The sequence below is a fragment of the Equus quagga genome, chromosome 6, assembly GCF_021613505.1.
Source record: "Equus quagga isolate Etosha38 chromosome 6, UCLA_HA_Equagga_1.0, whole genome shotgun sequence".
Taxonomy (NCBI): Eukaryota; Metazoa; Chordata; class Mammalia; order Perissodactyla; family Equidae; genus Equus; species Equus quagga.
The window spans coordinates 6,484,211-6,495,443 of record NC_060272.1 but is presented as its reverse complement, the minus strand read 5'-3'; positions in this window follow the sequence as shown (position 1 = coordinate 6,495,443).

The following is an 11,233-nucleotide window of genomic DNA, read 5'->3' as shown; positions in this document are numbered from 1 at the left end:
AATTGGGGGGCTGGCCAGGTGGTGCGGTAGTTAAGTGCGCATGTTCCGCTTTGGTGGCCCGGTTTGGATCCTGGGTGTGGACATGGAACAAGACAAGAATGCCTACTCTTCCCACTTCTGTTCAACATTGCACCAGTGGTTCTGTTCGGGACAATTAGGCAAGAAAATAAAAAGCATCCAGATTGGAAAGGAAGAAGTAAAACTCTGTTAACAGATGACATGATCTTGTATGTAGAAAATCCTAAGGAATCGGCTAAAAAATATCAGAACTAATACACGGATTTGGCAAGGTTTCAGGATTCAAGATCAATATACAAAATTCAATTTTATATCTATACACTATCAATAAGCCATCCAAACATGATAGTAAGTGTTGAGGATAGGAATGAGTGCCCCAAAAATAACTATTGAAGTCCTAACCCCTGGTACCTGTTAATGTAAGCTTACTTGCAAATAGGGTCTTGGCATATATAATTAATATGTATATTCACATGAGGTTACTGGGATAGAGTTGGCCTTTAATGCAACAGGCTGGTGTCCTTATAATAAGAAGAGAAAAGACATAGGGACAGACACGTAGACTAGTGAGTAAAGACACAGACACGCAGAGGGAAGATCATCATGTGACAATGGGAGGCAGAGGTTGGAGTTATGCAGCTGCAAGCCAAGGAATGCCAAGGATTTCTATCAGCTGTCAGAAGTGAGGAGAGAGCCTCGTCCTGCTGACACATTGACTTCAGGTTCTCTCATTCGGAACTGTGAGAGAATGATTTTTTTTTGGTTAAGTCACCTAGTTTATGGCTCTTTGTTATGGCAGCCCTAATACAGTAAAAACAATTCCATTTACACTAGTACCCAAAATAATGAAATACTTAGGCATATATTTAGCAAAAAAGGCAAAATGTGCTCTCTGAAAACCTACGTAACATATTTGAGAGAAATAAAAGGATACCTAAATAAATGGAAATACGTCACATGTTTATGGATCGGAGGACAATATTGTGAAGGTGGCAGTACTCTCCAAATTGATCAACACATCAAACACTTTCTAGCAAATGTTTTGTTTTTTGATTTTTTTGCAGAAATTGACAAGCTGTCCTAAAATTCATATGTAAATGCAAGGGATCCAGAATAGCCAGAACAATTTTTAAAAAGAACAACAAAGTCAGAGCTGTCATATACCCTGATTTCAAAACTTACTGCAAAGCTACTGTAATCAAGACCTACAGGCATAAGGATAGACATATAAATCAATGGCCTAGAATTGAGAGTCCATAAATAAACGTGTATGTATATATATAAGTTTACATATTACTTATTTATGACACATATATATTTACAGTCAATTGGTTTTTGACAAAAGTGCCAAGATAGTTCATTATTGAAAGGATAGTCTTTTCAACAAATGGTGATGCATCAACTGGATATACACATACAAATGAATGAATTTGGACTCCTACATCACACCATATAAAAACTTAACTCAAAATGGGGCAACAACCTAGACGAAAATGTAGTCACAATCTTTGTGACCTTGGATTAGTCAATGATTTCTTAGGTATGACACCAAAAGTACAAGTGACAAAAGAAAAAATAGATAAATTTGGCTTGATAAAAATTTTTTGGATTGTTCCTCAAAGAACACTGTCAAGAAAGTGAAAAAAACCTATAGAATGATAGAAAATGTTTGTAAATCACACGTCTGATAAGGGACTTGTTTCTAGAATATATAAAGAACACTTACAATTCAACAATATAAAGACAAACAACCCACTTTAAAAATGGGCAAAAGATCTGAACAGAGATTTCTCCAAAGAAGATATACAGGTGGCCAACAGACATATGAAAAGATGCTCAACATCATTAGCTATCAGGGAAATTCAAATCAAAACTACAGTGAGGTATCACCTCACTCTGGTCAGAATGGCTATAATTAACAAGACAGGAAACAACAAATGTTGGAGAGAATGTGGAGAGAAGGGAACCCTTGTACACTGCTGGTGGGAGTGCAAACTGGTGCAGCCACTATGGAAAGCAGTTTGGAGTATCCTCAGAAAATTAAGGATAGATCTACCATATGACCCAGCTATCCCACTGCTTGGTATTTATCCAAAGAACTTGAAAACGCAAAGGCATAAAGATACCTTCACCCCTATGTTCATTGCAGTGTTATACACAATAGCCAAGACTTGGAAGCAACCTAGGTGCCCATCAAGGGACGAATGGATAAAGAAGATGTGGTATTTATACACGATGGAGTACTACTCAGCCGTAAGAAATGGTGAAATCCAGCCATTTGTGACAACATGGAAGGTCCTTGAGGGTATTATGCTGAGTGAAATTAGTCAGAGGGAGAAAGTCAAATACTGTATGATCTCACTCATAAGTAGAAGATAAAAACAACGACAAGCAAACACATAGCAGCAGAGATTGGATTGGTGGTTACCACAGGGGAAGGGGGGGAGGGCAAAAGGGGTGATTAGGCTCACATGTGAGGGGATGGGCTATAATTAGTTTTTGGGAGGTGAACATGATGTAATCTACACAGAATTCGAAATATATTACAATGTACATCTGAAAGCTATCTAATGTTATAATCCAATGTTACTGCAATTAAAAATAAACAAATAAATAAAATAAAAATGAGCAAAGGATTTGAATAGACATTCTCCAAAGGAGATATACAGGTGGCCAATAAGCACATAAGAAGATGCTCAATGACAGTAGTAAAGGGAATGCAAATCAAAACCACAATGAGAGAGTACTTCACATCCACTAGGATGGATATAATCAAAAAGACAGACATCAACAAGTGCCAGCAAGGATGTGGAGAAGTTTTGAACACTCAGATTGCTGGTGGGGATATGAAATGGAGTAGCCACTTTGGAAAACAGTCTACCAGTCCTTAAAATGTTAAAAATGGAGTTAGCATATGATCCAGGATTTCCACTCCTAAGTATATATCCAAGAGAATTGAAAACCACGTTTACACAAAAACTTGTACATGATTGTTCATAGAAGAATTATTCATAATAGCAAAAAAGTGAAAACAATCCAAATGTCCATTAAGTGATGATTGAATAAATAAAGTGTGAAGCATCCATAGAATAATGTTACTCAGCAATGAAAGAAATGAAATAGTGATAAATGCTACAACATGGATGAACCTTGAAAACATAGTGCAAAGTGAAAGAAGCCAGTCACGAAAGACTATTTCCTGTATGTTTCCATTCATTTGCAATGTCCAAAATAAGCAACTCCAAATGTCCAAAAATAAGAAAGTAAATGAGTAGTTGCCTAAATTTAGGAGCATTGCGGGGAAATCAAAAGTGATTGCTAATGGATACAGGTTTTCTTTTGGGGGTCATGAAAATTTCCCAGGATAGATTGTCGTGACCAATCTATATCATGACTTTGCGAAAATACTGAAAATCATTGAATTGTACCTTTAAATGGGTGAATGAATAGTATTGCATGTAAATTATATCTCAATAAAGCTGTTATAATGGGTGAGAATTCAGGAATAGTCTAAGAAAAAACTCTTGGATTCAAATGATGGTAGTGGATCTGGAGAGAAGTGGATAGATTCAAGATATACTCAGGATGTAACTGATGAAGAGGAGTGCAGGAGAATATAGAATGAATACCTCTCTCTCTCTGCCTTTAATACCTTGGGAGGACACAAAAAGTTTTGGGGAGAAATGCCAGGAGTTCAAATTAGTTCATAATGAGTTTTAAGTGCCTATAAAACAAAGTAATGAACATTTTTCATTCTTTTCGGCTGTCCAACACCTGCCCTTTGCTTTGGCAGTTCCTCATCTGATCAGTCAGAGCCAGTCTCTCTGTACGGGATGCTCCTCTCACAGCTGAGATGCAAGGTCTATAAATGACCCAGACTTTGTCAATCAGAAGGACACACTAGCTCCAGACTTGGAGGCTGGTGACATGGAATAGGAAGGCCATATAAAATCCATGCTAATGTGGGGCGTAGCAGTGAGCAGCGGCAGAAGCCAGAGGCAGAGTTCAGAGCCTCCAGCACCTATGGTTCTAGCAGTAGGTTCCCGGATGCATAAATGCAAATGGTGGTACGAACTAAGGATTTGTTCCCAGTGGTAACAGCAGTGGTATTTTTATGGCCCGGATACTGCATTGTGATTGGGAGAGGAGATATATATATTCTATGAGCATAATTCTCTAATTCTTTCCAAAGATTCTGGGAGTTACTCTCAATCCTTTCAATAAAATCCATTTTTAGTTAATTAGCTGGAGATGGTTTATGTTGCTTGTGCCTAAGAGAAACCTGGATGATATAATATCCAATGGGAGATGCTGAAAGGCCATCAGGTTTTGGGAAAGTGATCTGGGCTAAAGATAGGCATTTGAGTAGCCATCAGTGATACCACAAGAATGTGCACAACAACGTGAATGTACTTAATGCACTGAACTATATATTAAAAATGGATAAAATGGAAAACTTTATGTTATGCATATTTTACCACAATAAAAAAAATGAGAATGTCTAAGGCAAGAGTCTAAAAGGAAAGGAGAACCTAGGACCTAGCCTGAGAAATTTGAACATTTAAAGGGTAGGAGAATGAGAGAAGGTGACCCTAGGGAGAAAGAGAATGAGACACTTGCAGGCTTGTTCAAAATTTGAGTGAATGCATGAGCTTAATCTTCAACTAGAGAGCTCCTGAGCTTGCTGAGGGTTAGTTGCTTATGTAAATACACATGGGTTATAAAATTTGGTATATAGTATCATGATGAAAAAGATTAGAAAATTGATGTCATGGCAAAAAATGGTTCCTTTTAAGAACAGCTCCTTTTATTACAGTGCAGAGTCCATAGGAATTAATGGGGTAAGGAGGCTCAACCCAGTAATGTTTACTCTGCGTGTAACAATAACCAAGTGCCATTTTCTGAAACACTTTTGTTAACAATCTTAACCTACAATCATGTTCCCGACATACACTTTAATTCAATTTATTGCTTCTCTGTTAAATGAGATTTATTCATGAATTTGGGTCATTATCAACAACCTTCATTACTATTGGATTATCACACCTTTATTTGCTTAATAATGTCAACTCTCTAGGCTGACAATAAGAATGGTGACAAAGTTAGTTCTTATGTTTTCTTTTCTTCCTTTGCTCAATACATAGCGGTGGCAGAAGTGAATGTATGATAAAGAGTAGAAGAGAGAGATGATGGCATTTACATTTAGACTTTCTGTTACTTTAAAATTTTTAGAGTTGGAATTATAGGCACTCACCAACCAAGAGCAGAAGATCAAGGCAGTTACTACAGCCTTTGTAGTAGCCTCTCCTGCCATTATACCAGCCAAGAGAGAGAGACAGAGACAGACAGACAGACAGACAGACAGAGATTGAGAAAGAGAGACTGTTTCTGGCCTTTTTATTCTGTTCCATTGACTTCTCCATTTCAGTATCATTCTTGCTTATTGAAGCTTCAGAGAAAATTTTGAAATCACTTAGTATACTCAACATTTATTCTTTTTTAATGATTTTTGAGTATTCTAAGTCATTTGCATTTTCATACAAATATTCAAATCAGCAAGTTACTTTCTTAAAAAAACCCTACAAACTGATGAACTATTTATTAATTTCAGTCGAATTAATATCTTAAAAATATTCATCTTGAGGCTTTCTTTAAGTTCTCACACAATCCTTTTTTAATTTTCAGTTTATATTCAAATAATATTATACCTCTTCACATACAATTTAAGAACCTTTAAATGATGTACTTATGTTTTTCCCCTTCTTGCCTTTGTGCTATTTAGGTCTCATATTTTGCTTCTATGTATGTTATAAATTTCACTGTTGTCATTATTTTGTCATCAGTCAGTTATCTTCTCTTTCAATTGTGGTGAAAATCACATAACATAAAATTTACCGTCTGAATCACGTGTAAGTGTACAGTACGTTAGCGTTAGCTCTATGCATCTTTTTGTGCAAAAAAACCCTTGAACTTTTTCACCTCACAGAACTGAAACTCTCCACCTGTTAACTACTCCTCTTTTCCCCCTCCTCCTTCCTTTGGCAACTATCATTCTACTTTCTGTTTCTATGAATTTGACTACTTTTAATACCTCATATAAGTGGAATCATGCAGTATTTGTCTTTTTGTGACTGACATTTCACTTAGTGTAGTGTCCTCAAGGTTCATCCATGGTGCAGCATATGACGTGCTTATCTTCTGTTTTAAGGCTGAATAGTATTCCTCTGTATTTGTACACCACATTTTCTTTAGCTGATCATCAGTCAGTGGGCATTTAGGTTGCTTCCACCTCTTGGCTATTGTGAATAATGCTTCAATGAACATAGGTAGGCAAAGATTTCTTTGAGATCCTGTTTTTAATTCTTTTGGAGAAATACTAGGAAGTGAGATTTGCTGGAGCATATGGTACTTCTATTTTTAATTTTTTGAGGAATTTTATACTGTTTTTCATAGCAGCTGAGCCATTTTTACATTCCCACCTACAGAGCACAAGGTTAGCACTCGCTCCGCATCCTTGCCAACACTTTATTTTCTGTTTTTTTGTTTTTTATAGTGACCATCCCAAAACGTGTGAGGTGATATCTTATTGTGGTTTTGATTTCCATTTCCCTGATAACTAGTAATGTGGAGCATCTTTTTCATGTGTGTTTCATGTGTATCTTGGTAATTTGTATATCTTCTTTGGAGAAATGTCTATTCAAGTCCTTTGCCCACTTAAAAAAAATAGTTATTTAGGGTTTTGTTGTTGTTGTTGAGTTGTAGTTCTTTATATATCCTGGATATTAATTCCTTATCAGATACATGGTTTGTAATATTTTCTCCCATTCTATAGGTTGTCTTTTCATTTTGCTGATTGTTTCCTTTGCTGTGCAAAAGTTTTTAAGTATAATATAGTCCCGTTTGTCTATTTTTGCTTTCTATACCTATTCTTTTGTTGTCAGATCTAAGAAATAATTGTCAAGCCGAATGTCATGGAGTTTTTCTTGTATGCTTTATTCTAGGAGTTTACTGTTTCAGGTCTTACATTTAGGTCTTTAATATATTTTATTACTTTATTATTTTTATTTTTTTGCTGAGGAAGATTTGCCCTGAGCTAACATCTGTTCCAGTCTTCCTCTATTTTGTATGTGGGTCACTGCTACAGCATGGCCGCTGATGAGCGGCATAGGTCCATGCCCTGGAACTAAACCCAGGCCACCTAAGTGGAGCACACCAAACTTAACCACTAGGCCATGAAGCTAGCACCTTTAATCTATTTTGAGTTAATTTTTGTATATGTTGTAATATAAGGGTCCCACTTCACTTTTTGGTATTGGATGTCTGGTTTTTCCAGCAACATTTGTTGAAGAGACTGTCCTTTCCCCATTGTGTAGCCCTGGCAACTTTGTCAAAGATCATTTGGCCTTATACATGAGAGTTTATTTCTGGTCTCTCTATACTGTTCCATTGGTCTATATGTCTGTTTGAATGCCAGCACCGTATAGTTTTGATTATTGTAATGTTGTACCATGTTTTAAAATCAGGAAGTCTGAAGACTCTAGTTTTGTTTTTATTTTATCTTAAGACTGTTTTAGCGATCCAGAATCCTTTGAGATTCCATATGAATTTTAGGATGATTATTTCTATTTTCTGCAAACAATGCCATTGATGTTTTGGCAGGGGTCGCATTGAGTCTGTACTCCGGGCATTACGGGCGTTTTAACAATGTTAAGTCCTCCAATCCACAAACTTGGAATATCTTTTTATTTGCCTTTGTCTTGTTTTGTTACTTTCAGCAATGTTTCAGAGTTTTCAGTGTGCAAGTCTTTTGCCTACTTGGTTAAATTTATTCCTAATTATTTTATTCTTTTTAATGCTATTGTAGATGAGATTGTAGCCTTAATTTCCTTTTCAGATTGTTCATTGTTATTCTACAGAAACATAACTGATATTTGTGTGTTGATTTGTATCTTGCAAATTTCCTGAAATTATTTATTATTTCTAATAGGTTTTTTGGCGGAATCTTCGGGTTTTCTATATATAAGATTGTATCATCTGTAAACAGAGACAATTTTACTTTTTTCTTTCCAGTTTGGATGCCTTTTATTTCTTCGTCTTGCCTAATTGCTCTGGCTAAGTCTTTCAGTACTATTTTGAATACAAGTGTCAAGAATGGGCATTCCAGCCTTGTTACCAATCGTAGAGGGAAAGCTTTCAGTTTTTCATCGAGTATGACATTATCTGTGGGCTTATAATGCATGCTTTTATTACGTTGAGGTAATTTCTTTTTATTCCTAGTTTATTGAGTGTTGTTATCATGAAAGAGTGTTGAATTTTGTAAAATGCCAACGGAAGCAGGACCTACCATGACCATTTGACCAAAGAGCCGATGAATGAGGCTTCTGTCTGTCTTGCTCTGGAGTCATGAGTCACATGGTCTCACACCTCTTCTGCTCTCTCTTAGCAGAACGACTTCTGCTCTCCTTGGGTTTAGCCCAAAATTGGTGCCACCAAAAATGCCCTCAGCTCTGTTACTCAGATACTGGGCTATTCGTGGGGCAGATGGTCCAAAAAGGGGATGTGAGAAAGGGAGGAGGACACAATGAACATTTTTAGTGCAAGTATATTTCTTTTGGAATATATGAGTTCTAGGAAGATTTGTTGGTGATTATATTTTAAAACCATAAGAATTTAATTTTTAGCAAAATTAGTATAGAAGTAGGTAGGACATTTCACTCCAGAGATAGCTGGAATAACAACTTAATTTGGTGTCAGTGTATGAACAAGACTTTGTTTTGTTTTTCAAGATCAACAGAAACAAAATTTAAATGGTTGATAAGATCCTATGCTGCCAAGGGTACAAGGAAGTGTTGCCAGCAGGTTTGTGAATTGTTACAACATTTGGAGACCAAATTGCATATATCTATGAAAATTTAAGATTTGTTTTATCACTTTTAATCCAGTGTTTTCACTTTGGGGAGTCTATCCTAGAAATATAATTAGATGAGGACACCGGTAAAATTATAGTTTGATGTAGCATTTTTTTGTAGTAGCCAAAACAAACAAACAAAACACTTGTAAAACAGCTTGAAGCTCCATAAGTGGGAAATAATAGAATAAATTATAGAGGGAATTAAATGTATATTTTTTGATCTCAAAAAAATATCCATGATAAACATCCTGATATATTATATTGAAGAAAATCTGTTACAGTGCAATGTTAATAATATTAGTCCATTAGAGAGAAAATATAAAAATATAAAAACATATGTATATATGGTATATATATTTATATACACACACATAGAGAGAGAGGGAGAGAAAGAGGAAAGAGAGGTGTTGGCATAAAATTTGTCTGTACATGTTATCTGACTGTATACATAATATACACAGTGCATACATCAATCTGTTGATATTGGTTACATATCAGGGAAAGAGACTTCTGTAGGGAGGAGAAAGAAGGAAGAGATCATTAGTCAGTAAAAAACTCAAAATTATTTGCTTATTATAATTAGTATATATTATCTTGACCCAAAATATAAGTGACATAATTTTCGATCAAAAGGAGCTTTGGGAAACAATGTGGGTTTTGTTGTACTTAACATTGAAAAGGTCAAGTTGAGGGCGGCTTTTTCTGTGTGATTGCTTTAATAATTTTCGCCTCCCCTAGCTCATAGAAGAAATCTCTTCTAATGATATGATATTAGAAGTGGGGGTGTTGTGGATCAGCTTGTAAATTTGCCTAATAAAGAAAAGTTATTTAAAATAGTTCAGTTGTAAATTGCCATTTAAACAGCAGTCATTATGTATACACGTACATATATATCTATAAAATAATCCATTGTTGAGATTTTAAGTATCTAAACTTAATTGAAAAACCCGAAAGCTCATATTGAACTTCAAATTTCAAGTCCTTTTAACAGATCTGTAAAGTTTATTTGCTAGATCGTCAGCTGTAGCAAGTATCTGCTTACATTTGTGAATATCTATATTTTCTAGATGTTAGAGGCAGAAATGTGTGAGACCCACCCCCACCACCTAGCAACCAGATGGGATGTTACAATGAGAACAAGTCTTCAATCTAATGCCTCCAAGTGTACAGACTCTAATTAGCAAGCAAGGGTGGCTACAGTGGACAGAGGGGAGAGGTGCCTTTCTCTGCCCACTGGTACATCTAGCACTTGTATCAATGGCTCAATCCAATGTTATTCGATAATGTTTTTGAGAAGGGATCTGCATGCTTCATGAATTAGCTGCTAGGATAGCAGGATCTCCCTTGAAATAAGAGACATAGAGTTAACAGGATCCATCCTTTCAGGGCATCACGGATGGTTGGGCTTACCAGCTTCTTGTCCTTGCATGTGCAGAGGCAGTGGGTCCTTTCACATCACTCCTCACTAACAGATATCTTGAAGTTCACTGATTTTGCCAATTAAAGATCATTTCTGACAATCTTTTTGGTTCTTACAAAACCTACGATGTAATACAGACAAGGTAACTCTATAAAATAATTAACCAATCTTAATTAATTCCAATTAATTCACATACATCATATTTGCCATCCTGAAGTATAACAAATTAAATTACCAGAAATCTAACATGCTATCAGTCTAAGACCTACTAATAAGATTTTGATATGGAAGAATGTTGAAATAATGAGCAATATGACAAAGTAGTGGAAATATTGTATATATGTATATATCATCTTCATAAATAGACAAGTGCACATTTGGATAAACTAACCTAAATTGTTTATTATATAAATATGGCAATATATAAGCACATGTAGCCTATGCATTGGATACTATTTATTGCATTAATTCTTTCAGTGAATGGAGCATCTACAGTACATCTGTCACTGTGCTATATTTTGGTTCACAGCTTCTACCTTCATGGAGTTTGGGGAGATAAACAATTAACAGGCAAATAAATGTATGCACATGCAAAACAAATAGACAATAGTGTTATACTTGGAAAGAATAGATTTCTCTGAAAGAGAATGACTCCCTTACACTTGGGAACAGGAAGCATCAAGTTTCCTTGTTTTTCTAAATCAGATTAAATCTTATTCAGCCCCCACTGACCTTTCTGGCTGGATTGTCAATCATTGTGATGAAGTGGAGGATGGTTCTGAAGTCAGGGTACCCTAATCTCTTCCTTGGAATGGTTCAAGAGCCACTTGACTTCAGTGGGAGCAGTGATTCTGATTTTCAATATTTTATGACGACTGTTGAAA